Genomic DNA, 26,950 nt, shown 5'->3' with positions numbered 1-26,950 from the left:
TAGTTTAAATCCTCCCAAGCAGTTCTAGCAAATTTCCCTGCCAGTATATTAGTCCCCTTCCAATTTAGGTGCAATCCGTCCTTGTACAGCTCACTTCTACCCCAGAAGAGATTCCAATCATCCAAAAATGTGAATCGTTCTCCCATACACCAGCTCCTCAGCCATGCATTTATCTGCTCTATCCTCCTATTCCTGCCCTCACTAGCTCGTAGCACTGGGAGTAATCCAGATATTACTACCCTTGAGGACCTCCTTTTTAAATTTCTGCCTAACTCTCTGTAATTTCCCTTCAGAGTCTCAACCTTTTCCCTTCCAATGTCGTTGGTTCCAATGCGGACAATGACCTCCTGCTGGCCCCTCTCCCCTGTGTGAACATTCTGCACCCTCTCTTAGACATCCTTGATCCTGGCATCAGGGAAACAACACACCATTCTGCTTTTTCTCTGCTGCCCACAGAAACATCTGTCTGTACCTCTGACTACAGAATCCCCTAATACAATCGATCTCTTGGAAGCCGACGTACCCCTCATCGCATTCGAGCCAGTCTCAATACCAGAAACTTGGCTGTTCGTGCTACGTTCCCCTGAGAATCCATACTTGGCTGTTCGTGCTACGTTCCCCTGAGAATCCATCACCCCCTACATTTTCCAAAACAGATACTTGTTTGAAATGGGTATATCCACAAAAGACTCCTGCCCTAGGTGCCGACCTCTCTCACCCTTCCTGGAGTTAACCCATCTATGTGACTGTATTTGAGACTTTCCCCCCTCCTATAACTGCCATCCATCACATACTGTTGCTGTTGCAAATTCCTCATCGCTTCTATCTGCCTCTCTAACCAATCCACTCGATCTGATAAGATTCGCATCCAACAGCATTTATGGCAGATATAATCCGCAGAGTCCCTTAAACTCTCTTTAAACTCCCACATCTGTAATTGCTATGATATCCCAGTCCCATGTTCCTAACCATGCCCTGAGTTCATCTGCCTTCCCTGTTAGGCCCCTTGCATTGAAATAAATTAATTTATTACTCCCACCTTGTCCCTGCCTGCCCTGACTGTTTGACTCACTTCTGTTCTCAGCTGTACCTGTCTCAGATCGATCTCTTTCCTCATTATCTCCCTGGGTCCCACCACCCCCCCACCTTACTAATTTAAATCCTCCCAAGCAGTTCTAGCAAATTTCCCTGCCAGTATATTAGTCCCCTTCCAATTTAGGTGCAATCCGTCCTTCTTGTACAGCTCACTTCTACCCCAAAAGAGATTCCAATGATCCAAAAATGTGAATCGTTCTCCCATACACCAGCTCCTCAGCAATGCATTTATCTGCTCTATCCTCCTATTCCTGCCCTCACTAGCTCGTAGCACTGGGAGTAATCCAGATATTACTACCCTTGAGGACCTCACTGCACATATCACTGCACAGGCCATTTTTGCTCCTTCACAATCTACAGACCCAGAAAATAACACCGTCTTATTCCTCTACAAACACTGCCCCAGGTTAAATTAATAGCTATGGCTTATATTTTAAGTTTAATCAAGAGACTTATCTCCAAAAACATATAATCAAGGAAGAATCCATTATACTCACTACTGCAGCCTTTCTCTTGGACAGACTTAAAACAATTAACTTATCTGATTCTGTGCTGTGAACTTCACCCAAAAGTTCCTCCAAGATTAGTTGTGAATCTCACTGTTTGTTAATTTTCCCAGATGCACTCCGATGTCCAGCGATACACGAATTCAAACAGCAAAGGTAGCAACTGTGCAGGTTCTCTCTCTCACTCTCTCTCTCTCTCCTGCAGTGACCTCACCATGTGCTTCCTTTGTCTGTTCTTCTCCCTTTTAAACTGCTGTTGTTTTGACTTTTTTTTCCAAAGTTCCAAAACAATACAACAGCATACAAAACAGTAATTGCTGCTCCTGGAATTCGAGGAAATCACCTCCAACACCTAAAATACCTCAAAAAAAGGTGCAGCTCTTACAGCAGAAATTTTTCCCGTCCTCCATCTTGGATTACCAGTTACAATTCTTAGAAGTTATTCTTCAAGGGTTATGGAGATAAGGCAGGAACAGGATACTGATTAGGAATGATCAGCCATGATCATACTGAATGGCGGTGCAGGCTCGAAGGGCTGAATGGCCTACTCCTGCACCTATTGTCTATTGTCTAAGTATAGTCCAGCACTGCAGATTTTAGGAATTAGTTATAAAATAGAGAAAAACATTGTTCAGTACAACCACCTTCCAATCTGGCATCTAGCCTCCAAACTGGACCAGGCAACTGATGAGCATAATGGCTTATCTGGGGACTACAGCCAGTGTCAAGTCTTTGGTGCCAATGGTGGCGTAGCTCAACAGGAGATATGTAAGGATGACTAGAAGGGTGACTGGAAGTAGCTTGATAATTGGGCAACAGAAAGGCAATTTTGTACTTGTAGATATGTTTGCAGGATAGTCTGTTGCCTGCCTGATATCCAGTACATCAATGTCACCGACCTGCTACAGATCTCACTGAGAAGAACGAGTGAACGCCACAGCAGTCCAGTTAACATCAATATGAATGACACAGGTGAAACATGGGGTAGGGTTAGAATTTAGAGAGTTAGACAGGAAATTAATAAATATATGTCAAAAAAGATAATCACCTCAATATTCTCTGTACCAAATAATTATGGAAACATGAGGATTTAGGAGATGAATGTGGACGGGTGATGCAGTGGCATGGTTTTACTTCTTAGGTCACTGGGACTAGGTGGAGGGGATAGGACAGGTTAGATAGATTGCACCTGAAAAGAGCTGGGACCCAGCTCCCGGTGGTGTATTTTGACTTGTGCTACTGGGTTGGGTTTAAACTAACTTGGCAGAAGTATAATACTAGAGATGAATATTAAGGTGCACAGAACTGGGAGAAATAGATAGCACTAGAATAAGGAATGGTAACTTAACAGACAAGGTCAGAGTTTGGCTCATGAAATCCACAGCTCGGTGTTAATTATTCCTGGATACTGGAAAGGTCAGAAAGGACAAGAAAGGGGAGGAGGTGGAGGTACTTGTGAAGAAAGTTATTGTAGTGTGGAGATAATGTCCCAGAGAAGTTTAGAACTGAATCTACTGGTCTTGAGTTATGGAACAAAAAAATGTGCAATTACACTGTTCAGTGTTGCTGATGGACCACCAACCAGTGAGAATGATGTAGAGGAACAAATTTGCGAGGAAGTTACAGATTTACAAACATTACAGGATTGTTATAATTGGGAACATATATTACTGGAATATAAACTGGGATAGCAGTAGTACAAAGAGTACTGAGAGGTAATTGTTTCTAGAGTGTGTTCAGGAGAACCTTCTATATCGTTGTGTCAACACCAACAAGACAGAAGATACAGCTAGACCTGTTTCTTGGGAATGAGACAATCCAAAAAGATCAAGTGACAGTGGAAGAGCATTTAGTGGACAATGATCATTGTGTCTGAGGTTTATACTGACTATGAAAAATGATAAAGAACAATTCAGAGTTAAAATTATTAACTGGGGTGAAGCCAATGTCCCTTACAAGAAGAATGACTCAATACACTAGTGTCAAAGGTTGGTAGAAAAAATATTGCTGAACAACTGGTTAGCTTCAAAGAAAAGGTATTTCTGGCACAGTCAAGGTAGAGTAAACAAAGCTAGAGTTGTCTGGATGACAAAATAGCTAGAATTTAAGGTCAAGAAGGAAAAGTGTGCCTATGATAGATGTCAGGTAGAAAATACAATTGAGAACCAAGCTAAACATAGAGGAGATGAGAAAACAACATGAAAAGAGATGGCAGCCAGCATAAAAATGATTCTAAAAGTCTTAGAGTCATACAGTCATAGAGATGTACAGCACGGAAACAGACACTTTTGTCCAACTCGTCCATGCCAACCAGATATCCTAACCTAATGGTAAAAGGAGTAAGGCCAACCAGGGATCAAAGATAAGGTTTATACATGGAGGCAGAGAGTATTGCTGAAGTATGAAATGAAAACTTTGCATCTGTCTTTATCTAGAAAGGAGATGCTCGTCAAGCTATGGAAAAAGGAGGTAATTCATGAACCATAAGACTTTTAAAATTGATAAGGAAAACGTATTTGATAGACTGTCCATTCTTAGAGTAAATAAATCACCAGAACCTGATGCAATGCACCCAAGGATAGTAAAGAAAGGAAGAATGTAAATGGCAGAAGCACTGACCATCCATTATTCCATCTTTCTTAAATTCAGAGATGGTATTAGAGAACTGCAAACATTCATCCTCATTCAAAATAGGCTGCAAAGTTGAACCCAAAAACTACAGTCCAGTCAATTTAGCTACCACAATGGGACTGTCAGGTCACATCTTAACAGTCACTTTGACAAATGTGGGTTAATTAAAGAAAGCTGAGACTGTGGTGCTGATCAAATGACTTGTGAGCAAAGTTATAGCTCCTGGAATAAATGGGACAATAGGAAGAAGAATATGTAATTAGCTGTGTGACAGGAAACTGAGAGTTCTGGTTGACTGATGTTTCTAAAGCTTAAGCACGCTGGGTATTGTAGTTTCCCAGAGATCAAAGATAGGACCCTTTTTTATCCCTGATATGTAAGTCAAAGAGCCAGGATTTGGTGTAAAGGCATTTAGTTCAAACTTAGCAGCAGACGCATTACATAGTCTACAATTGGGTGATAGTCCTGCCACCAGTTTTCACCAAGGTTTGGCAATTAGGTTCAGAAAACTGAATTTTCTGAGTATTTCGCATGTGGCATCAGGTCTCATTTAATAGTGTTCTAGCAGTAACTATCTTTTGAAATTTCTAGTAAGTAAAGTCAAATGGAAGACACAAGAAAGGTCACAAGAATCACCAGGATCTCAAAGGGCACAGTACGTCTTTGAACTGATGTCCAAGATTGACCTGATACCATATTAACCATATTAGCAATGGAATGTTAGCGAAGGGTATCATGTGGGAAGATGGAATTCGAAATACAAACTGATCAGCCATGATATTATTGATTGGAGAGCAGGCCTGATGGTATGAAGGGCTTACTTCTACTCCTAATTTGTATGTTTGAATGTCAATTACGTAGGGACTGAGTTTATAAGGGGCATTAATTTTGTCCAGAGAAGTGGAGGAGTTAAACTATGCTGTCTGAACATTTAGCTTAAGTTTCCACTTCCCAGAGGTTTTGTTCCCCCCAGAGGACAGCAGAGAATGACAGAGAATCTGACTGAAACATTTACAATTCTAACAGATGTAGGGAGGATATTTTCCATCATTGAGCAGTCTGGAACCAGGGAACATGGTCTCATGATACGCGATAGACCATTTAGGACTGAGATGAGGAAACATTTCTTCACTCAAAGCATAGTGTACCTGTGGAATTCTCTACCACAGAAGGCTAAAGAGGCCATGTCACCGAATATATTCAAGGAACAGTCTGGTATGTTTTTAGATTTTAAAAGCATCAAGAGATATGGGGAGAAAGCAGAAATATGGAATAGAGATAGAGTTCATCCATAGTTTCTAAAGAATAGATCACCTTTATTATCACCTTGCACTCAAATGAGTGCACTAAAAAGTTTGTGATGTCACCTCTTGGCACGATCTTAGGTACAGAGTACCTGGGTACAAATACTTTAAGTGTCGTTACAGAATTGAAATAGTTAAATAAAAGACAAACCTGGGAGTACAGAGTACATCTAGATGTTCCTGACAAAAACATCCTTCCTCAGACAAAGAGACCACCAACAGCAATAGTTTCATTAAACTATAATATACAATCTGATAAGTATTATTTAGCTTTGATACAGTGTTCAATAAAGTTGTGTTGGACCTTACCCTGACTATTGTATCCTTTGTCCATCTCACTGATAACACACCCAAGTTAAAAAGGGATACTGCCAATTGTTCAAGGTTCATCAGGACTTTTTACTCACCAGACTCCTATTAACCTTTATTCATCACATCCACTTAGGTCCACATACACATACATTAGTCCCCATACCAGTGAGGGATATATTCCAGGACCTACCGCGGAACCCGAAACCACAGATAGGAGCAAACCCATTCATTTAAACAGGAAATTTACCTTCCCGGGAGCCCCGGTCCCTGGTTCCAGAAGGTTCCCTATAATATATTCGGGCTGTGGTAAACCGCGGGTAACTGAAACCGTGGAAAACAATTCCGCAGATACAGCAGCCAACCTATATTCAGTTTTCTGACAGCCAATCTTATATCCATGCTGTTACTCCCTACACAATGAGAGGTTATTTTCTGCAATCATCTTGGATGTGGAATCTTTTCAAATGCATTCTGAAAATCTAAGTATCACATACCTATAAGTTTCTCTTTATGAACAGCACACATTACTCCTTAAAATAACTCCAATACATTGGTTTAACAGAATTTCCATTTGTCAAGGATGGCAAAAGAAAGCGCCCATGGGATCCAAAGAAACTTGGCAAAGTGGATCCACAATTAGCTGAGTGGCAAAGGGAAGCAGAGGGTGATTGTTGAGATCTGTGTCAAATTGGGTACCACATAGATCAGTGTTAGGGCTCTTGCTGTTTATGGTTTATATAAGCAATTTAATATTGAATGTAGGAGGGCTGCTCAGTAAGTTGACAATTGATACAAAAATTGGTAAGGTGATAAATAGTGAGGAGAATAGCTTTAGACTACAAGAGGATACTGATCGGCTAGTCAGATTGGCTGATCAATGGCAAATGGCATCAAAGGACAGCCAACAACAGGAGAAGGGCATGCAAGATGCAAAGAAGACTACCCTCTTTCTATCAAATCACTGCTATGGTGGTGGAGGTGACTCTGGATATATTCAAGGAAATGGCAGCGAAGACAATGAGCTAATGAGAACAGAGGTCCTGCTGAACCCACTGATTGCAGAGAGCTGCATACTTACTTACACTATAGCATGTCTCACACTGCATAACAATGGATGTCCACAGCACTGTAGAGACTTCTGCTCTTCTAGGCTATCTCTCAACATCACTTCTTATGGTTTCTTCAGGACTAACCTAACAATAACTATGGAAAATCTATCTTTTATTGTGTTGTTTGATGCCACACTTAGGGTGTTATATGACCTGTATATTGTATCTGCCATGCATTTGTTCATTCACTCAGCCTGTCCACATCCCAATGTAGCAGTTCTGTACACTCCTCACAGTTGACCCTCCCTCCCAGCTTTGTGCCATCTGCAAATGTGGAGATGTTACATTTAGTTCCCTCTTCCAAATCATTCACCTATATTGTGAATAGCCTGGGTTTTAGCACTGATCCCTGGAGTACTACTTTAGTCGCTGCCTACCTTTCATAAAAATACTCACTTATTTCTACTCTACTCACTTTCCTAGCCATCTCAATACACAACCTTCATCTAGCACATTTTGTACACCGATCTCTTTTATGGGACTTTGTCAAAAGCCTTCTGAAAGTCCAAATAAACCACATCCACTTCAATAGCATGACCAGGTTACATACTCAAAAAATTCCAGTCGGTTTGTCAAGTGTGATTTCCCTTTTGCAACACTAGCACTAATATTAGTGACTGCCACCAGGAGTGGCAACTGGATTGTGGAGTCTTTGAGCAAAGATTTCAGTTTGGGTCTCTATGACATTCAGGTTAGCAGTTTATAGTAATCTCACCCAATTTATAAGTCACACTTCAGTGCTGTACGGAAAAACACATATTTCGGGTGAGACAGTAAACCGACACCTGGCTGACCCTTTCAGGAGCATGGAATAGCTCCCCTTTGGGGATTGAATAGGAGAGGAGACTCCTGATGTTCGGACCGACATTTATCCTTCAACTAGGATTGATCAGATTACTTGTATCATTTATTTTGTTGCCATTTGAGGAAGAGAGCTGGTAGCTCACAACTTGATTGCCATGTTCTCCGCATACATTCCAAACACTGATTATATTTCAATGTATTCAAGTGGCTGCAAGCGGCTTGGGGCGTCCTGCGTTTGAGAAAGACGCTATATAAATGTAAGTACTTGTCATTTTGTTTTCCCCCCGGGCACCATGCCGATAGTAATTTAAAAGTGGAAAGGTTCTAAACTGCTTCTAGTGATACATTTGAGCACAATTCCAGGAATGACTCGATCACTTAAACCGTTCAAAACAAAATTAAAGTATTAATTCAGCCAAAGTCGTGCAACTTGTAGAATCATAATATATACCTAATTCATCATGTTAATTCATCTCGAACTCTTAAAAAAACTGGGTTTCACAAATAAATCCGCGCGTCTCCTCTATTTCCTATCCTTTCCACTTTCCTGGTGTCGAGAAAGTGTTTACAGGGTTGAGAACTTTATAGTTCCTCCAATTAAAGACAGAGAAAAAAGAAATGTTTTCTCAGTATTATGGCTAACAAAATAAAACGTACAAACACATACAATTTCCATTAACGCAGCTCTGCAAAAATAAAATTAATAAAGAGAAACGGATCAGCATTAAAACATTGTGGGCATGAAAATAATTGATTTTCTTTTACAAAGGCGGACCATTCTGACCGAAGAGATCTCCGAGTAAAGTTGAATACTTACCCCCGCTGGGATCAGACATGTACCAAGTTTGGAGGCGTCAGTAAAACAAAGAGAATTTTGCAGCGAAGGCGGGCAGTCTCATTAAAAACACGAAGAGCAGAGTGCTTCCTCATCAAGAAGATTAAGTTCAGTCAAATAATGGACTTGGAACCAGTCGCCCCAAATACAAGCTCCACCTAGCTGCATAGCAGGCACCAAACCAATGAGGACAGAAATGAAACACTGAGTCGACTCCCCTCCTCCTCCGAGAGTTGGCAAAGTCAAGATGTGGCGAACAATGAAAGACGACATTACCTTTGCATATGGGAGCTCGGAATTTAAAAAAATAGCGGATGACTTTGAGGCCCATCAAATTACCAACTCTGTCCACAGAACAATTCAGCTGGTTCACTGTTCTTTGCACATTTCACAGTAACTTTTAAATTTGCCTTTCTGCCCCTTACCAACGCTCCTAGTAAGGAAAAAAAGGCAAATTTCTCCAATACGTTCTCTATCTGTGTTAGACACTCATTGGGAACTATTAATTCTCCCTCCTCTAACATCCGCTGTCATAGAGTCATAGAGATGGACAGCATGGAAACAGACCCTTCAGTCCGACCTGATATCCCAACCCAATCTAGTCCCACCTGCCAGCGCCCGGCCCATATCCCTCCAAACCCTTCCTATTCATATACCCATCCAAATGCCTCTTAAATGTTGCAATTGTACCAGCCTCCACCACTTCTTCTGGCAGCTCATTCCATACACTTATCACTCTCTGTATGAAAATGTTGCCCTTAGGTCTCTTTTATATCTTTCTCCTCTCACACTAAACCTACGCCCTCTAGTTCTTGACTCCCCAACCCCAAGGAAAAGACTTTGTCTACTTATCCTATCCAAGCCCCTCAAAATTTTGTAAATCTCTATAAGGTCACCCCTCAGTCTCCGACGCTCCAGGGAAAACAGCCCCAACCTGTTCAGCCTCTCCCTGTAGCTCAAATCCTCCAACCCTGGCAACATCCTTGTAAATCTTTTCTGAACCCTTTCAAGTTTCACAACATCTTTCCGATAGGAAGGAGACCAGAATTGCACGCAATATTCCAACAGTGGCCTAACCAATGTCCGCAACGTGACCTCCCAACTCCTGTACTCAATACTCTGACCAATAAAGGAAAGCATACCAAACGCCTTCTTCACTATTCTATCTACCTGCAAATCCACTTTCAAGGATCTATGAACATGCAATCCAAGGTCCCTTTGCTCACAACATTCCATCGGACCTTACCATTAAGTGTATACGTCTTGCTAAGATTTGCTTTCCCAAAATGCAGTACCTCGCATTTATCTGAATTAAATTCCTTCCGCCACTTCTCTGACCATTGGCCCATCTGATCCAGATCCTGTTGTAATCTGAGGTAACCATCTTCGCTGTCCACTACACCTCCAATTTTAGTATCATTTGCAAACTTACTAACTGTATCTCTTATGCTCACATCCAAATCATTTCTGTAAATGACAAAAAGTAGAGCACTTAGCACCGTTCCTTGTGGCACTCCACTGGTCACAGGCCTCCAGTCTGAAAAACTACCCTCCACCACCACCTTCTGTCTTCTACCTTTGAGCCAGTTATGTATCCAAATGTGTAGTTCTCCCTGTCTTCCGTGAGATCTAACCTTGTTAATCAATCTTCCAAGGGAACCTTGTCGAACGCCTTACTGAAATACATATAGATCACATCTACTGCTCTGCCCTCATCAATCCTCCTTGTTACTTCCTCAAAAAATTCAATCAAGTTTGTGAGACATGATTTCCCACGCAAAAAGCCATGTTGACTATCCCTAATCAGTCCTTGCCTTTCCAAATACATGTACACCCTGTTCCTCAGGATTCCCTCCAACAACTTGCCAACCACCGACGTCAGGCTCACTGGTCTAAAGTTCCCTGGCTTGTCCTTACCACCCTTCTTAAACAGTGGCACTACGTTAGCCAGCCTCCAATCTTCCAGCACCTCACCTGTGACTATCGATGATACAAATATCTCAGCAAGAGGCCCAGCAATCACTTCTCTAGCTTCCCACAGAGTTCTAGGGTACACCTGATCAGGTCCTGCATTTTAAGAGATCCAGCACTTCCTCCTCTGTAATTTGGACATTTTGTAAGGTGTCACCATCTATTTCCCTACAGTCTATATCTTCCATATCCTTTTCTACAGTAAATACTGATGCAAAATACTCATTTAGTATCTCCCCCATTTTCTGCAGCGCCACACAAAGGCCAACTTGCTGATCTTTGAGGAGCCCTATTTTCTCCCTAGTTACCCTTTTGTCCTTAATGTATTTATAAAAACCCTTTGGAGTTTCCTTAATTCTATTTTCCAAATGGATCTCATGTCCCCTTTTTGCCCTCCTGATTTCCCTCTTAAATATACTCCTACTGCCTTTATATTCTTCTAAGGATTCACTCGGTCTATCCTATCTATACCTTACATATGCTTCCTTCTTTTTCTTAACCAAACCCTCAACTTCTTGTAATTTGGAACACCTATTAAACCTCCCTTGAAGATTTTATTTTAAAATAATTTCACAGTTTCCAGTCTCATACCTTGTGCCAATATTCACCACATACTTGAAGTATTTTATTGATTAAGTCATGGGATGTGGCATTTCTGGCTAAGCCAGTCTGTGATGGCTTGTGATGCCCTGTGACACTGATTGGTCACTTACGCAGTTCAAATTGAAGACATTTGTAATCATAGCACTCTGTATGGGAAACACATGCATTTCCCAACTGAGTGGGATACAAATTCTTGTCACCAGAAGTCTTGACCATGTCATTGGTTATGATAGATTTATTACAGTCATGGCAGTGCAGCAGAAATAATCTTAGAGTGATCTTCAACTTGTCGCCTATGTGCCACAATTCTCAAAGACCATAAGACATAGGATCAGAAATTAGGCCATTCAATCAAGTCTGATATGTTTCTCAACCCCATTCTTCCACTTTCTCCATGTAGCCTCAATCCCCTTGACAATCAAGAACTTATCAATCTCTGTTGGAAATATACTCAATGACCTGGCCTCCACAGCCTTCTATGGCAATGAAGTCCACAGATTCACCCTGCTCTGGCTGAAGAGGTTTTTTCTTAACTCCGTTCCAAAGTGCTCTAAAGCTGTGCCCTTAGATCCTAGTTTCTCCTGCTAATGGAATCATCTTCCCAACATCCACTCTAACCAGGCCATTCAGTATTCTATATGTTTCAATTAGATCCCCCTTCATCCTTCTAAACTCCATCAAGTATAGATCCAGAGTCCTCAAATGTTCCTCATAGGTTTTGCCATTCATTCTTGAGATCATCCTCATGAACCTTCTTTGGACCTGCTCCAAGTCCAGTGCATCCTTCTTGTGGTAAAAGGCCCAAAATTGCTCAAAATACTCTAAATGTGGTCCAATCAGAGCTTTATAAAGCCTCAGAAGTACATCCTTGTGTTTATATTCTAGTCCTCTCAAAATAAGTGCCAATATTATATTTGCCTTCCGAACTACCAATGCAACCAGCAAGTTTACCTGAAGAGAATCCTGGACTAGGACTCCTAAGTCCCTTTACACTTTAGATTGTTGAATTTTCTCCTCATATAGAAAATAGTTTATGCCTCTTCTTCCTACCAAAATGCATCACCTCACACTTTCCCACGAAGTATTCCACCTCCCACTTTTTTGCCTATTCTTCTCACCTGTCCAAATCCTTCTGCAGCCTCCTCGCCTTTTCAATACTACCTGTCTCTCCATCTATCATTGTATTATCTGCAAACTTAGCTAGAATGCCTTCAGTTCCTTCATCTAGATCATTAATGTATAAAATAAAAAGTTATGGCCCTATCATTGACCCATGTGGAACACCAACGAGTCAATGGCTGCCATCCTGAAAGATGTCACAAGGTCCAATAAGTTGCATGGTAGAGCTGATGACCTCTTGGAGTGTATTAATTTGCAAGCATGCTCTTACATGAAATGACTTAGGGGAGGGGGGTCTCAGGATTTCAGTATTCTTACCACACTTACATTCTTCAGCTTGTACTACAAATATTGGAATAAGGACAATGTCAAAGGTCATTGACAAGATATTCCAGCAGTTTTGATTGGTAAGTTGTTGGAAGAGATTCTGAGGGACTGGATTGACATGCATTTGGAGAGGCAAGGATTGATTAGGGAGAGTCAGCATGGCTTTGTGTGTGGGAACTATGTCTCACAAACTTAATTGAGTTTTTTGAAGATGTGACCAAGAAGATAGATGAAGGCATGTATTTCCTACATAGACTTTTGCAAGGTTCCATGTTATATACTGGTTAGTAAAGTTAGATCACTTGGGATCCAGGGAGCGTTAGCCAGTTGGATTCAAAGTTGGCTTGATGGTAGATATACAGGATGGTAGTGGAGGGGAGTTGTTTGGACCAGACGTCTGTGACCAGCAGTGTACTGCAGGAATCGGTGTTGTTTGTCATTTATATAAATGATTTAGGTACAAATATGGGAAGCATGGTTAGTAAGTTTGCAGATGACACCAGAATTGGTGGTATAATGAACAGTGAAGAGGGTTATCTAAGAGTACAATGGGATCTCAATCAGCTGGGCCAATGGGTGAGGACTGGCAGATAGAGTTGAATTTAGGTAAATGCAAGGTGTTACGTTTTGGTAGGACCAACAAGGGCAGGACATACACAGTTAATGGTAGGGCCCTGGAGGGTGTTGTCAAACAGAGAGAGACATAGAACATAGAACAGTACAACACAAGTACAGGCCCTTTGGCCCTCGATGTTGTGCTGACCTTTTATCTGACTCTAAGATCAAATTATCCTACATATCCTACATTTTACTATCATCCATGTGCTTATCCAAGAGTCACTTAAATGTCTGTAATGTATCTGACTCTACTACCACTGCTGGCAATGCATTCCATGCACCCACCACTCTCTGTGTAAAGAACCTACCTCTGACATCTTCCTCCAATCATCTTAAAATTATACCCCCTCAAGATAGCCATTTACACCCTGGGAAAAAAAGTCTCTGGCTATCCACTTCATCGATGTCTCTCATCATTTTGTACACCTCTATCAAGTCACCTCTAACCCTTCTTTGCTTCATTGAGAAAAGCCCCAATCTTTCAATCTTTCTTCATGCCCTCCAGTGCAGGCAGCATCCTGGTAAATCTCCTCTTCATCCTCTCTAAAACTTCCACATCCTTCCTCTAATAAGGCAGCCAGAACTGAACACAATATTCCAAGTGTGGTCTAACCGGGGCTCTATAGAGCTGCAACATAACCTCGTGGCTGTTAAACTCAATCCCCCTCTGAATGAAAGCCAACACATCATAACAACCCTATTAATTTGGTGGCAACTTTGAGGGATCTATGGACGTGGAACCCAAGATCCCTCTGTTCCTCCACACTGCCAAGAATCCTGCCTTTCAACATGTATATTGCATTCAAATTCAACCTTCCAAAATACTTCACTTCACACTTGTCCAGGTTGAACTCCATCTTCCACTTCTCAGCCCAGCACTGCATCCTGTCAATGTCCCATTGCAACCTACAACAACCCTCCACACTAACCACAGCTCCACCAACCTTCATGTCATCAGCAAACTTACTAACCCACCCTTCCATTTCCTGATCCAAGTCATTTATAAAAATTACAAACAGCAGAGATTGCAGAACAGATCCTTGCGGAAAACCACAAGTCACCAAGCTTTCCATCAACCACCATCCTCTGTCTTGTATGGGCTCGCCAATTCTGTATCCAGACAGCCAAATTTCTCTGTTTCCCATGCCTCCTTACTTTCTGAATGAACCTACCATGGGGAACCTTATCAAATGCCTTGCGAAAATCCATGTACACCACAACCACTGCTCTACCTTCATCAATGTGTTCTGTCACATCCTTAAAGAATTCAATAAGGCTCGTGAGGCAATACCTGCCCCTCACAAAGCCCTCCTGACTATCACTAATTAAGCTATGCTTTTTCAAATAATCATAAATCCTGTGTCTCAGAATCCTCTCTGATAATTTGCCCACCACTGATGTAAGACTGACTGGTCTTTAATTCCCAGGGTTATCCATATTCCATTTCTTGAACAAGGGAGTAACTTTTACTACCTTCCAATCAATTTTGGGCGGCACGGTGGCACAGTGGTTAGCACTGCTGCCTCACAGCGCCAGAGATCCGGGTTCAATTCCCGCCTCAGGCGACTGACTATGTGGAGTTTGCACATTCTCCCCGTGTCTTCCTCCCACAGTCCAAAGATGTGCAGGTCAGGTGAATTGGCCATGCTAAATTGTCCGTAGTGTTAGGTAAGGGGTAAATGTAGGGGTATGGGTGGTTTGCGCTTCGGCGGGTCGGTGTGGACTTGTTGGGCCGAAGGGCCTGTTTCCATACTGTAAAGTAATCTAATCTAATCTTTTAGAACTCTAGTGGACAGTGAGGATGAAAAAAATCATCACCAAAGGTGCAGCAATCACTTTCCTCACATCCTGTAGTAACCTTGGGTATATCCTGTCTGGACCAAGGGAAGTTATCTGTTCTCATGTTTTTCATAATGTCCAGCACATCCACCTTTTTAATATCAACCTGTTCAAGTATATGAGCCTGTTTAATGCTGTCCTCACAAATGACAAGATCCCTCTCATTGATGAGTACTGAAGCAAAGTATTCATTAAGGACCTCCCCTAGTTCCTCCGAGTCCAGGCACAAGTTTCCTCCACTATCCCTAATCAGCCTCACTCTGGCCAACCTCTTGTTCCTCATGCAAGTGTAGAATGCCTTGGGGTTTTCCTTAATCCTACTCATGCATTCTTCTAGCTCTCCTAAGTCCATTCTTTAGTTTCTTGTTAACTACCTTGTAACCCTCTAGAGCCCTCTCTGATCCTTGCTTCCTCAACCTGAAGTAAACTTCCTTCTTCCTCATGACTAGATGTTCCACATCCCTTGTCATCCAAGGTTCCTTCACCCTACCATCCCTTCCTTGCCTCAGTGGGACAAACCTATCCAGCACTCGCAATGTCACAAAACTAGTCCCTCTTTTTTCTAAAAGCTATTCCTTAGCTCAAGGATACTCCATCCTTGATTTTTTCAGAGGGGTAATAACCAGGCTCGGCTCCAATCAGTCGCTTCGGCGGGTCGGTGTGGACTTGTTGGGCCAAAGGGCCTGTTTCCACACTGTAAAGTAATCTAATCTAATCTAATCTAATCTAATCTTTTACAACTCTAGTGGACAGTGAGGATGAAAAAAATCATCACCAAAGGTGCAACAATCACTTTCCTCACATCCTGTAGTAACCCTGGGTATATCCTGTCTGGACCAAGGGAAGTTATCTGTTCTCATGTTTTTCAAAATGTCCAGCACATCCACCTTTTTAATATCAACCTGTTCAAGTATATGAGCCTGTTTAATGCTGTCCTCACAAATGACAAGGTCCCTCTCATTGATGAATACTGAAGCAAAGTATTCATTAAGGACCTCGCCTAGTTCCTCCGAGTCCAGGCACAGGTTTCCTCCACTATCCCTAATCAGCCTCACTCTGGCCAACCTCTTGTTCCTCATACAAGTGTAGAATGCCTTGGGGTTTTCCTTAATCCTACTCTTGCATTCTTCTAGCTCTCCTAAATCCATTCTTTAGTTCCTTGTTAACTACCTTGTAACCCTCTAGAGCCCTCTCTGATCCTTGCTTCCTCAACCTGAAGTAAACTTTCTTCTTCCTCATGACTAGATGTTCCACATCCCTTGTCATCCAAGGTTCCTTCACCCTACCATCCCTTCCTTGCCTCAGTGGGACAAACCTATCCAGCACTCACAGTATCACAAAACTAGTCCCTCTTTTTTCTAAAAGCTATTCCTTAGCTCAAGGATACTCCATCCTTGATTTTTTCAGAGGGGTAATAACCAGGCTCGGCTCCAATCAGTCTGGTTTGGTACAGAAAGGAAAAAGATTTTAAGAGGTCTTTTGTTTACATGTAAACAGATGAGACTTCAGGCCAAAGTGGTCATGTTTTAGAAGTTGCTGTATAATGAAAGGGAGTGTCAGCTCTCTAGCTGAGCAGTTTAGTTCAGTTTTGAAATGGCGAGGAGTTCAATAGTGAGCTGTGTGGAAACTCTCTCTCTCTTTCTGCCCTTCAACTTCAACCTGTAAGCATGTGTTCCGTTTATACTGGGTTTTTAAAGGGAGTTTGCTTATCGGATTGTTGGAACAGCATAATTAAGTCTAGTTCAGATAGACTGAGTTCTGTAGGGGTTCTTTATTCTGTTCTTTGTGTTTCATTGTGTAATTGTGTGAATAAATTTTTGTCTGTTTTAAAATCTAGTCGTCAACCTCACTAACTTACTCCAGGTAATTTTCACTGTACACTTACCAAAACAAATTGCAAAGTTATGTTCTGGGCTGCCTGCTAAATAAGGTTTTGAGTAGTCTGGCCTAGTCCATAACAGATTGGGGGCTCTTTGCAGGATTTTAAACAGTAGGTACTGGTGTATTTATTTCAGGAGTTGATTTGGTTGAGTAGACAAAGCTTGGGATAGCAATGGTTCTTTCAGTCTTTCATTCCTGAAGAAGGGCTTATGCCCAAAACATCGATTCTCCTGCTCCTTGGATGCTGCCTGGCCTGCTGTGTTTTTCCAGCACCACATTTTTCAACTATGGTTCTTTCAGTCGCCAAATGTTTTCTGGATGTGGATGCGGTGACTTTGGAAGTTGTGCAAAAAGTGAATAAGACCAAGTTGCAGGAATTAGCAGAGAAGCTGGAACTGGAACTGTCTGTTTCTGTGAGTAAAGGAGAGATAATTACAGCAGTAGTTCAGGGTTTAAACTTGCTGGAGAAAGGGTCTGTTTCCATGCTGTACATCTCTATGACTCTATGACTCTATCAGAATCTGTGGAGCTGGCAAAAATTCAATTGCAAATGAAACAGCTTGAGTTAGAGGTGACGGATAAGGTAAGGGCAGCAGAAATGAAACAGTTTGAGTTACAATTAAAAGCAGAAGAGAGGGAAAAAAGAGAGCAGAGAAAGAAAGAGAGAGAGCTTTTGAACTTCAAAAACTGACACTTAAAAAGGAAAGTCAGTTTAAAAGGGTGGAGATAAAGGCTGAGGGTAAGCTTATTGAGGAAGAGAATGAGGATGTGCAAGCCCCTCATAGTCAGTAGTCGAGTGAGAAACTGTATATGTCCAAGCATTGCCTAAATTTGATGATATGGAGATGCTGGTGTTGGACTGGGGTGTACAAAGTTAAAAATCACACAACACCAGGTTATAGTCCAACAGGTTTGTTTGGAAGCACTAGCTTTCAGAGCACAGCACCTTCATCAAGTGGTTGTGGAGTATAAGATTGTAAGACGCAGAATTTGATGAGGAGAATGTGAAAGCCTTTTTCACCTCATTTGAAAAGGTGGCTAAACAAAGCAGTGGCCAGTGGCAATGTGGGTTTTGTTGATGCACAGGAAACGTGTAGGTAGGGCTGGTGAGGTCTTTGCATCACTATCAGAGGAAATATCTGGGGAGTATGAGGAGGTGAAAAAAGCCATTTTAAGTGCACATGAGCTTGTACTAGAAGCCTATAGACAACGTTTCAGAAATCTAAGGAGGGACCCTGGTCAAACCTATTTTGAACTCGAAAGGATCAAACAGAGTAATTTCGATAGAGGAATAAGCTTTAAAAATTGAGCAAACCTAGAAAGGTAATTATTTTGGAGGAATTCAAAAATTCACTGTCTGAAGTAGTGCAAACTCAAGTGGAAGAGCAGAGAGGTAAAACAGCAAAGTTAGCAGCTGAAGTGGGTGATGATTATAAGCTGCCCGTAAAACTCGGTTTGGCTTCCAGAATCAATTTCAGTCCATGAGGGATAGAAACTGGGGTAAAGAGAAATTCTCACATGGAAAGGCAAGGGATCTCAGGGAAGATCATAAAGATAACTTACCACAGTAAAAAAGAAACCCTTGAGGGGGACAAAGAACTTAAAAAGTTCCAGTATTTTCATTGTAATAAAATGGGCCACACAAAATCATGTTTTGGTGGGCAAGGAGAAAGCCAGAAGTAGAAAAACCAGACTAGCCTGGAAGATTTGTGGGACTAGTAATAAAAAGCACAAGGGAAGTTAGACAACTACCTCAGAGTGTACAAGATGATCAGAGGTGAATTAAGGAGGAAGTGCCAGACCTGCTTAAAAGATATACATGCAAGGGTAAAGGTTATTCACATAGGCCAGGAGCAGTAGGTAAGGATGTTGCAATATTAAGGGATATAGGATTCTCTCAATCTGTAATGCTGAACGATGAGAAGATATGCATTCCTGAGGGACTATTGCCAGAAAAGGTGCTGGTAGCAGGAATTCATAGTGAGACAAATAGTGCTCAGTTATGTAAAGTGAAGCTAGAGAGTCCAGAGAAGAGTGGAGAATTTGTGGGAGGAGTACTGGACAAACTCTCAGCTCCAGGAAGACAATTTGTTCTTGCAAATGATATAACTGACTCACCGTTAGGCCTATTCTAGTCGAAAGGCCAGTAGAGACACAGACAACTGAAGACATGGAGAATGTTTATCCAAGATTTTTCCCCAGTTGTGTGATGACAAAATCACAGAGGCACAAGCTGAGGCAGGAGGGATCAAAAGGCACAAATAAGGAAACTGACATAGTTTTATCAGAAACATTTTTCTATCAGATAAGTGGAACAGAGAAGGAGCAAATAGGTAAACATGTAAGTATTTTTAGCTCTGCTAAGCTAATTGAATTACAGCAGAAAGATGAGCAGTTCAAACAGTTATATTAAAAGGTATTTACAGAGAAAAAAAGTGAATGCATTCCTGTGTGTTAATACTTAACAAATGATGTCTTAATGAGGAAATGGAGGCCATCACACATTCAAGCAGATGAGAAGTGGGTAGAGATTAATTAAATCGTTTTGCAGTAAGGTATAGAAAGGAGGTGTTGCGACTGGCACATGAGCTACTGCTTGGAGGTCATTTAGATGTGAGGAAAACACAGGCTAAAATACAGACATTATTAATGGCCTGGACTATACAAAAATGTAGTTGAATTTTGCCAGACATGTCATACATGTCAGCTATTTGGAAAACCACAGGCAGTAATAAAAGCTTCACCTTTAATACCTATTCCAGCATCTGAGAAATCTTTCACAAGAGTCTTGATTGATTGCGTAGGTCCCCTACCTCAAACAAAAAGTGGGAATAAGTATTTATTAACCATAATGAATGAGTCGACTACATTTCCAGAGGCATTCCCCTTACGCAACATCACAGCTAAAAGGGTTGTAGAAGAATTACAGAAATATTTTTACTCAATACAGACTGCCAATAAAGATCCAGTCAGATCAAGGATCAAATTTCACATCCAAACTATTCAAGGAAGTTATGAATAACTTGGGAATGAAGAAGTTCGTATCTACCGTGTACCATCCAGAATCACAGGGAGCGCAAGAAAGATGACATCAAACATGAAAGACCATGTTGAGGGCATATTGTCAGAATTGTCCAGATGATTGGGATAAGAGAGTTCCGTTTGTACTTTTTGCGATCTGAGATGCACCGAATGAATCAAACAAATTCATGTCGACCATGTGAGTTGATTTTTGGGCATGAAGTAAGAGGACCGTTAAAATTCATTAAGGAGAAATTAATAAGTCAGAATTCAGAGACCACCCATTTGGACTATGTGTTTATTTTTTGAGAACAATTAAATAGAGCTGGAGAGTTGGCTAGACAGCATTTAAAAGTATCACAGCATACAATGAAACAAGAAGTGGATAAGAAATCACAAATTCGCAGTTTTGCAATTGGGGATAAAGTATTGGTGTTACTTCCAGTGACAGATGAGCCTTTAAAAACAAGGTTTAGTGGACCTTATCAAAGAGAGAAGAAGCTGAGTGAGGTGAACTACTTGATAAATGCTCCAGACAGGAAGAAATCCCACAGATTGTGTCATGTGAATATGCTCAAAAGGTATTTTGATAGGGAAGGAAAGCAAGAGGAGAAGGTATTAATGATTACAGCACAGAAGGAAGATCCAAGTTCAGAGGATTCTGAATTGGACGCTCCTCAAATTAAATTGGACAATGAGGAAATTATCAAAAATAGGGATAAGTTATTGAGTCACCTTCCACCAGAAAATCAAAATTACCTGAAAGAGTTATCATTCTCACACGGGGAGATTTGCAGAAATAAACTGGGAAGTACTAACCCAATTGTGCATGACGTAGATATAGGAGATGCTGTTCTGATTAAGCAACATTTTTATAGGCATAACCCTCTAAGGTTGGCACAGCTTCACAAGGAGGCAGAGCACATACTCCAAGATGGCATGATCGAACTGAGTCACAGTGACTGGCGCTCACCTATAATCATGGTGCCAAAGCCAGATGGTACCCAACGGTTATGTGTGGACTATCGCAAAGTCAACACCATTACCAAGACTGATGCATATCCAATACCAAGGTTGAAGGACTGTATCGAAAAATAGGTCTAAGTTGGACTTGCTCAGAGGCTATTGACAAGTACCTCTGTCAGGGAGACCAAAAGCAATTTTGGCTTTCATAACACCAATGGGCCATATCAGTTCAAAGTCATGCCATTTGTTATGAAAAATGCTCCAGCCACATTTCAGTGATTGGATAATAAGGTCATTGCTGAATTACCCAACTGTGTGGTGTATATTGATGACTGGTGATTTTTAGTCACTCATGGAAGGAATATTTACAACACTTATCAGACTTGTCCGATCGACTTTGGTGGTAAACCTAGCTAAAGTTGAATTTGCCAAAGCCCAAGTCATCTTCCTGGGCCATGTTATCGGACATGGACAAATGGCCCCCACGGGTTGCAAAAATGAAAGTAATTGGGGAATTTCCCACACTGACAATAAAAAAAGCAGTGCTACGGTTCCTGCGTGTGAGTGGAGTTTACTGAAAGTTTGTGCCGAACTTTAGCAGTGTGGCTGCTCCACTCACCGAATAGTTAAAAAAGGGCAAGAAGTTTCAGTGGACAGAGGACTGTCAAAAAGCATTTGACAGCCTAAACACTGTGCTAACCAATGCCCCAGTATTAGCCACATAGGATTAAATGAAGCCTTTCAAGGTGGCTATCAATGCCAGTGATGTGGGTGTCGGTGCAGTGCTCCTGCAGGAGAATGATAAGGGAATAGAAAGACCCATTGGGTATTTTTCCAGGAAGTCGAACGTTCATCAACAGAAATGTTCAATGGTGGAGAAAAAGACTTTAAGCTTGGTGTTGGCATTACAACATTTCAGTGTTTATATTACCAGCAATACATCTGAGACAACTGTATACTCTGATCACAACCCATTGACATTTGAGGAAAAATTTAAGGGCAAATATGTCAGACTGTTTAGGTGGAGCTTGTTGCTGCAGCCATTCAATTTGACAATTGTACATGTGGCAGGTCATGAAAATGTGATTGCTGATGCATTATTGAGACTCAAATGAGATACGGACATGCTCGTTGGTGGGTATACCGCAGCCTGAATTTGCACGTGGTTGTGCATGTTGACAATTGTACATGCGGCAGGTCATGAAAATGTGATTGCTGATGCATTATCGAGACTCAAATGAGATACGGACATGTTCGTTGGTGGGTATACCGCAGCCTGAATTTGCACGTGGTTGTGCATGTTTTCATGTTTATAGTTAGTATAATGTATATATGTGTTTAGCATACTAACCGGTTATGAAGGGTTAAAGATGATGCCATCTTTTGGTATTGATGGTTCATTTTTTTAAGGGAGATGTCACAAAGCTAGTTCCTCTTTTTTGCTAAAAGCAGTTCCTCGGCTCAAGGATACTCTGTCCTTGATTTTGTTCAGAGGAATAATAAACCAGGCCGAAATGCTCTCCCACCAAGGGATCTGACACCTGACCGATTTCGCTGCCAAGCACCAAATCCAATATGGCCTCCCCTCTAGTCAGCCAACCTACATATTGAGTCAGGGATCCTTCCTGGACATACCTGACAAAATCTGCTCTATCCAAACTACTTGCATTACGGAGGTTCAAATCAATATTAGGGAAGTTGAATTACCCATGACAACAACCCTGTTATATCTACACCTTTCCAAAATCTGCCTTCCAATCTGCTCCTCTGTGTCTCTGTTGCTACTGTGGGGTCTATAGAAAACTCTCAATAAAGTGACTGCTCCTTTCCTGTTATTGACTTCCACCCATACTTACTCAGTAGATGAACCCTCCTTGATGACCTCCTTTTTTGTAGCTGTGATACTGTCCCTGATTAGCAATGCCACTTCCCCACCTCTTTTACCTTCCTCCCTATTCTTTTGAAACATCTAAACCCTGGAACATCCAATGACCATTCCTGCCACTGTGATATCCAAGTCTCTGTAATGGCCAATGTTCCAAGTTCATCATCTTTATTCCTGACACTTCTTGCATTAAAATAAACACACTCCAACTGATCACACTGACAGCAACTCTGCCCTATTAACTGTCTGTCCTTCCTCACAGACTCTCTGCACACTGTATCTGCCTGTTCATCAGCTGCCCTACAGGTTCAGTTCATAGTTCCTTAGACAGGGCTGGTAAAGAAGACATTTGGCACGCTTTCCTTTATTGGTCAGAGCACTAAATACAGGAGTTGGGAAGTCATGCTGCAACTGTAAGGATGTTAGTGAGGCCACCTTTGGAATACTGTGTGCTAATCTGGTCACCCTGCAATAGGAGGGATATTATTAAACTAGAGAGGGTACAGAAAAGATTTACAAAGACTTTACTGGGACTGGAGAGTTTGAATTATGAGGCAATGCTGGATCAGCTTGGACATTTTCCCCCTGGATCATATGAGGTTCAGGGGTGACCTTACAGAAGTTTATAAATTAATAGGGGCACAAGTAAGATAAATAGCAAAATCCTTTTCTCTAGGGTAGAGTTAAAAACTAGAGGACATAATTTTAAAGTGAGAGGGAAAAGATATAAAAAGGATGGGAGGGGCGGCAAAAGATGGTTTGCATACAGAATGAACTGCAAAAGGAAGTGGTAGATGCAGTTACAGTTACACCATTTAAAAGACATTTGGATAAGTACATGAAGAGGAAAAGTCTAGAGGGATATGGACCAAATGCAGCCAAATGGGACTAGTTCAGTTTTGGAAACCTGGTTGGCATTGGGTTGCACCAGAGAGTCTGTTCCTGTGCTGTATGACTATAATATTGAAGACTATGCTAAGCAGCTTTTTCTGTCTCATGCAAATGCTGACAGTTTAGATAATTAAGAACATGTTCTGAAAGGAGTTTTGCTAGTGCAGTTCATTGGAAGTGTGATGCAAATTTATAATCATTGGAGATCTTATCATCACTGTGATAATGCTGACACACTAAAATTGAGGAGGAAATGATTTGCCAGCCCTGGATAAACAACAACTTCTAGCAGCTGCCAAACAGCCTCCACATGAAGAAGGAAACAGCAGAACATCCCCTCAAGGTAAAAAGGAGGTGCATGTGCCCAGAGGTACATCATTCCCTCCAGACAAGCAAGGCATTTCATGACTGCAGATTGAGGATGTCCCATGACACTCTCACAGATCTATGCCATTTGCTGAAGTGGGTTGTGCGGATGGCATAGATCTGTGTGCAAAATGTGGGTGGTTGTCTTATTCTAGTGGCTGTCAAGGTGTCAGTTGCATTAAAGTTTTATACAGCTGGCTGTGTCCAAGGATCCACTGGCCTTCTGGCCACAAATCCATGGAACCTTCAGGCCACAAATGCAACAAAGCTGTTCGCACTGCAATTTATGACAGAGCTCACCTCTTCATCTTGTTTCTCTGTAATAAGATCAGTGCTACAAGGCAGGCTGTATGCTTTTCCAACATAGCAGGCTTCCCCCAACTGCAAAGTGCTCTACACACCTTGCAGTGAAAGCACCAAATCATAACACAACTGTCTTCATCAACAGAGAACAGTTCCACTCCATCAATGTACAAGCCATTTGTGATCATTGGTACCATATCTTAGATGTCTGCCCTATTACCCAGGGAGCCATCTTAGTACCTGTGTCTTTGAGAACCCTCATGATCCTGCTTCATTTCAAGGTCCTGATGCTTTGCAAGGATGGTTACTAGGGGTCAAAGGCTACCTACACAACCATGACTAATTACTCCATTACACAATCCCCTGACTGTGGCTGAGAATGCACACATGGTCGGCATGGACGTGTTGAACCGAATGGTCTGTTACCATGCTGTACATCTCTATGATTCCATGATTCAATTACTACAGCCCATTCTTCCATCGTGGAGATAAAAGGCCTTCTCAAGATGACGTTCTGATGTTTGGATCAGTATGGGATTCCTTGCAGTACACTCCAGACAGTGTACCACATAATCCTTGCATGTTTTGCCCTGCACAATTACAGCAAGCAAACAGGGAATGTAATGAATGCTGAAGCCCTAGGAGAGCAACAGAATTCTTCCAAGGAAGGAGGTAAGGACATTCAGCAGGAGCAATATTACCTTCAATGTGATACAGTGTTCCAGCATCGAGTGCAACAAGCCAATCTGGCCTTAATTAGTAAATGTAATATGGGTGAAGTGATTGTTGATTGAAAATAAATTTGTCATTGTTCAAAAAGCAATAAGCCCCTTGTTTGTTCACAGAAGCTAATGCAGCTGTTTTTGTTTATCCTTTCATTTTTCCAGTTGTTCAATAAAGGTTAATATTGTCAATAATTGGAAGGAATCTCAACATGAGATGGTCCCACACAAGGAGTATGGGATGGTGTTAACAACTTGATTCTTGCAGCTGTAGTTACAATGACAGACAATCAAGCAAATGATGATGTGAAGTACATTCAACATTTGAGATTTTCTGTGCAATTGAATGTCAACCACGCTACCTATGCCACCTCAGAAACCTTTCTTAATTTTTTTCTTTACCAATAGGTGGACTGTGAAGGGATTTATGTGGCTGGCGTTGATTGTCCTGGTGTGGAGCTGGTGGCACTGGCTGCACTAAACTTGCACTGGTGAGTTCATGTGCCACTGGTGAGTGCAAACAAGAGCAACGCCATAGTGCCATGGTACATTGCAAGGTGAAGTAATCAGTGTAAAATAAGTTGCTGGAGATCACAGAGAGAGACCACCTATAAAGTGCAGTGATTGCCAATTGTATTTTTTTTGTGTAAAACTCAGCCTTATAAGACAAAGAGGCTTCTGCATCAAAGTTGTCAACAGAAAGTTAATGTTTCTCACAAGAGAAAGTAGTGGTTTCTTAAAATCTGTATGTATCCACACTGTTTACAAAGATCATAGTGTTCTGGGGACACGAGTTCAAATCCTACTATGGCAGATGGTGAAACTTGAGAGCAATAAAAATCTGGAATTTCATAGAAAGCTAACCGTGTAACAACAGTTGACTGTTGGAAAAAGAAAATATCTGGTTCACTAATGTATATTGGGCCTGTGTGTGACTGTGAATCCATAACAATGTGATTAACACTGACCTTGCCCCTGGACATTTAGGGATGAGTAACAAATGTTGTCCAAGCCAGCGATGCCCAAACCCCATCATCTTTTTTAATAAGTATAAGATCTAAGACTTCCAACTCCACTAAATTATTGTAGTGTCTACAGTAAATGTAGACAAACCTTTTAATGGATAAAATATATTTTTGCAATAAATTAGAAGAAACTGGTGGTGAGCAAGATATTGGAGAGAATCCTGAGGGGCAGGATATACATGTATTTGGAAAGACAAGGACTGATTAGGATTAGTCAACGTGGCTTTGTGCATGGGAAATCATGTCTTACAAACTTGATTGAGTTTTTTGAAGAAGTAACAAAGAGAATTGATGAGGGCTGAGTGGTAGACATGATCTATATGGACTTCAGTAAGGCGTTCGACAAGGCTCCCCATGGGAGACTGGTTAGCAAGGTTAGATCTCATGGAATACATGGAGACCTGTGACCAGTGGAGTGCCACAAGGATCGGTGCTGGATCCACTACTTTTCGTCATTTACGTAAATGATTTGGATGTGAGCATAAGGGATGTAATTAGTAAGTTTACACACATGACACCAAAAGTGGAGGTGTAGTGGACAGCAAAGATTACAACAGGATCTTGATCAGTTGTGCCAATGGGTTGAGGAGTGGCAGATGGAGTTTTATTTAGGTAAATGCAGATGCTGCATTTTGGGAAAGCAAATCTTAGCAGGATTTATACACTTAATGCTAAGGGAATGTTGCTGAACAAAGAGACCTTGGAATGCACGTTCATAGCTCCTTGAAAGTAGAAACGCAGGTAGATAGGATAGTGAAGAAGGCGTTTGGTATGCTTTCTTTTATTGGTCAGAGTATTGAGTACAGAAGTTGAGAGG

The 26,950-nt window shown here is 41.4% G+C and overlaps 1 protein-coding gene across 4 annotated transcripts in view; it reads right to left on the bottom strand.

Moving 5' to 3' along the window:
- Window positions 1-26,950, bottom strand: part of LOC122548910 (CMP-N-acetylneuraminate-beta-galactosamide-alpha-2,3-sialyltransferase 1-like) — a 161,890-nt gene that overhangs the window by 118,067 nt on the left and 16,873 nt on the right. For 2 of the 4 annotated variants that reach the window (XM_043687874.1, XM_043687875.1), the window contains exon 1: window positions 8,579-9,154. The exons of 1 other annotated variant lie outside the window; for it this stretch is intronic. The gene's annotated coding sequence lies outside the window, so the exon portion shown is untranslated. Of the gene's footprint in view, window positions 1-8,578; window positions 9,157-26,950 lie in introns of those variants that run through there. One more of the 4 variants, XM_043687871.1, reaches the window with a different exon arrangement.

The sequence above is a fragment of the Chiloscyllium plagiosum genome, chromosome 4, assembly GCF_004010195.1.
Source record: "Chiloscyllium plagiosum isolate BGI_BamShark_2017 chromosome 4, ASM401019v2, whole genome shotgun sequence".
NCBI classification, from domain to species: domain Eukaryota; kingdom Metazoa; phylum Chordata; class Chondrichthyes; order Orectolobiformes; family Hemiscylliidae; genus Chiloscyllium; species Chiloscyllium plagiosum.
Note: the sequence above shows the minus strand (reverse complement) of the source record. Positions and strands in the feature narration are given on the sequence as shown.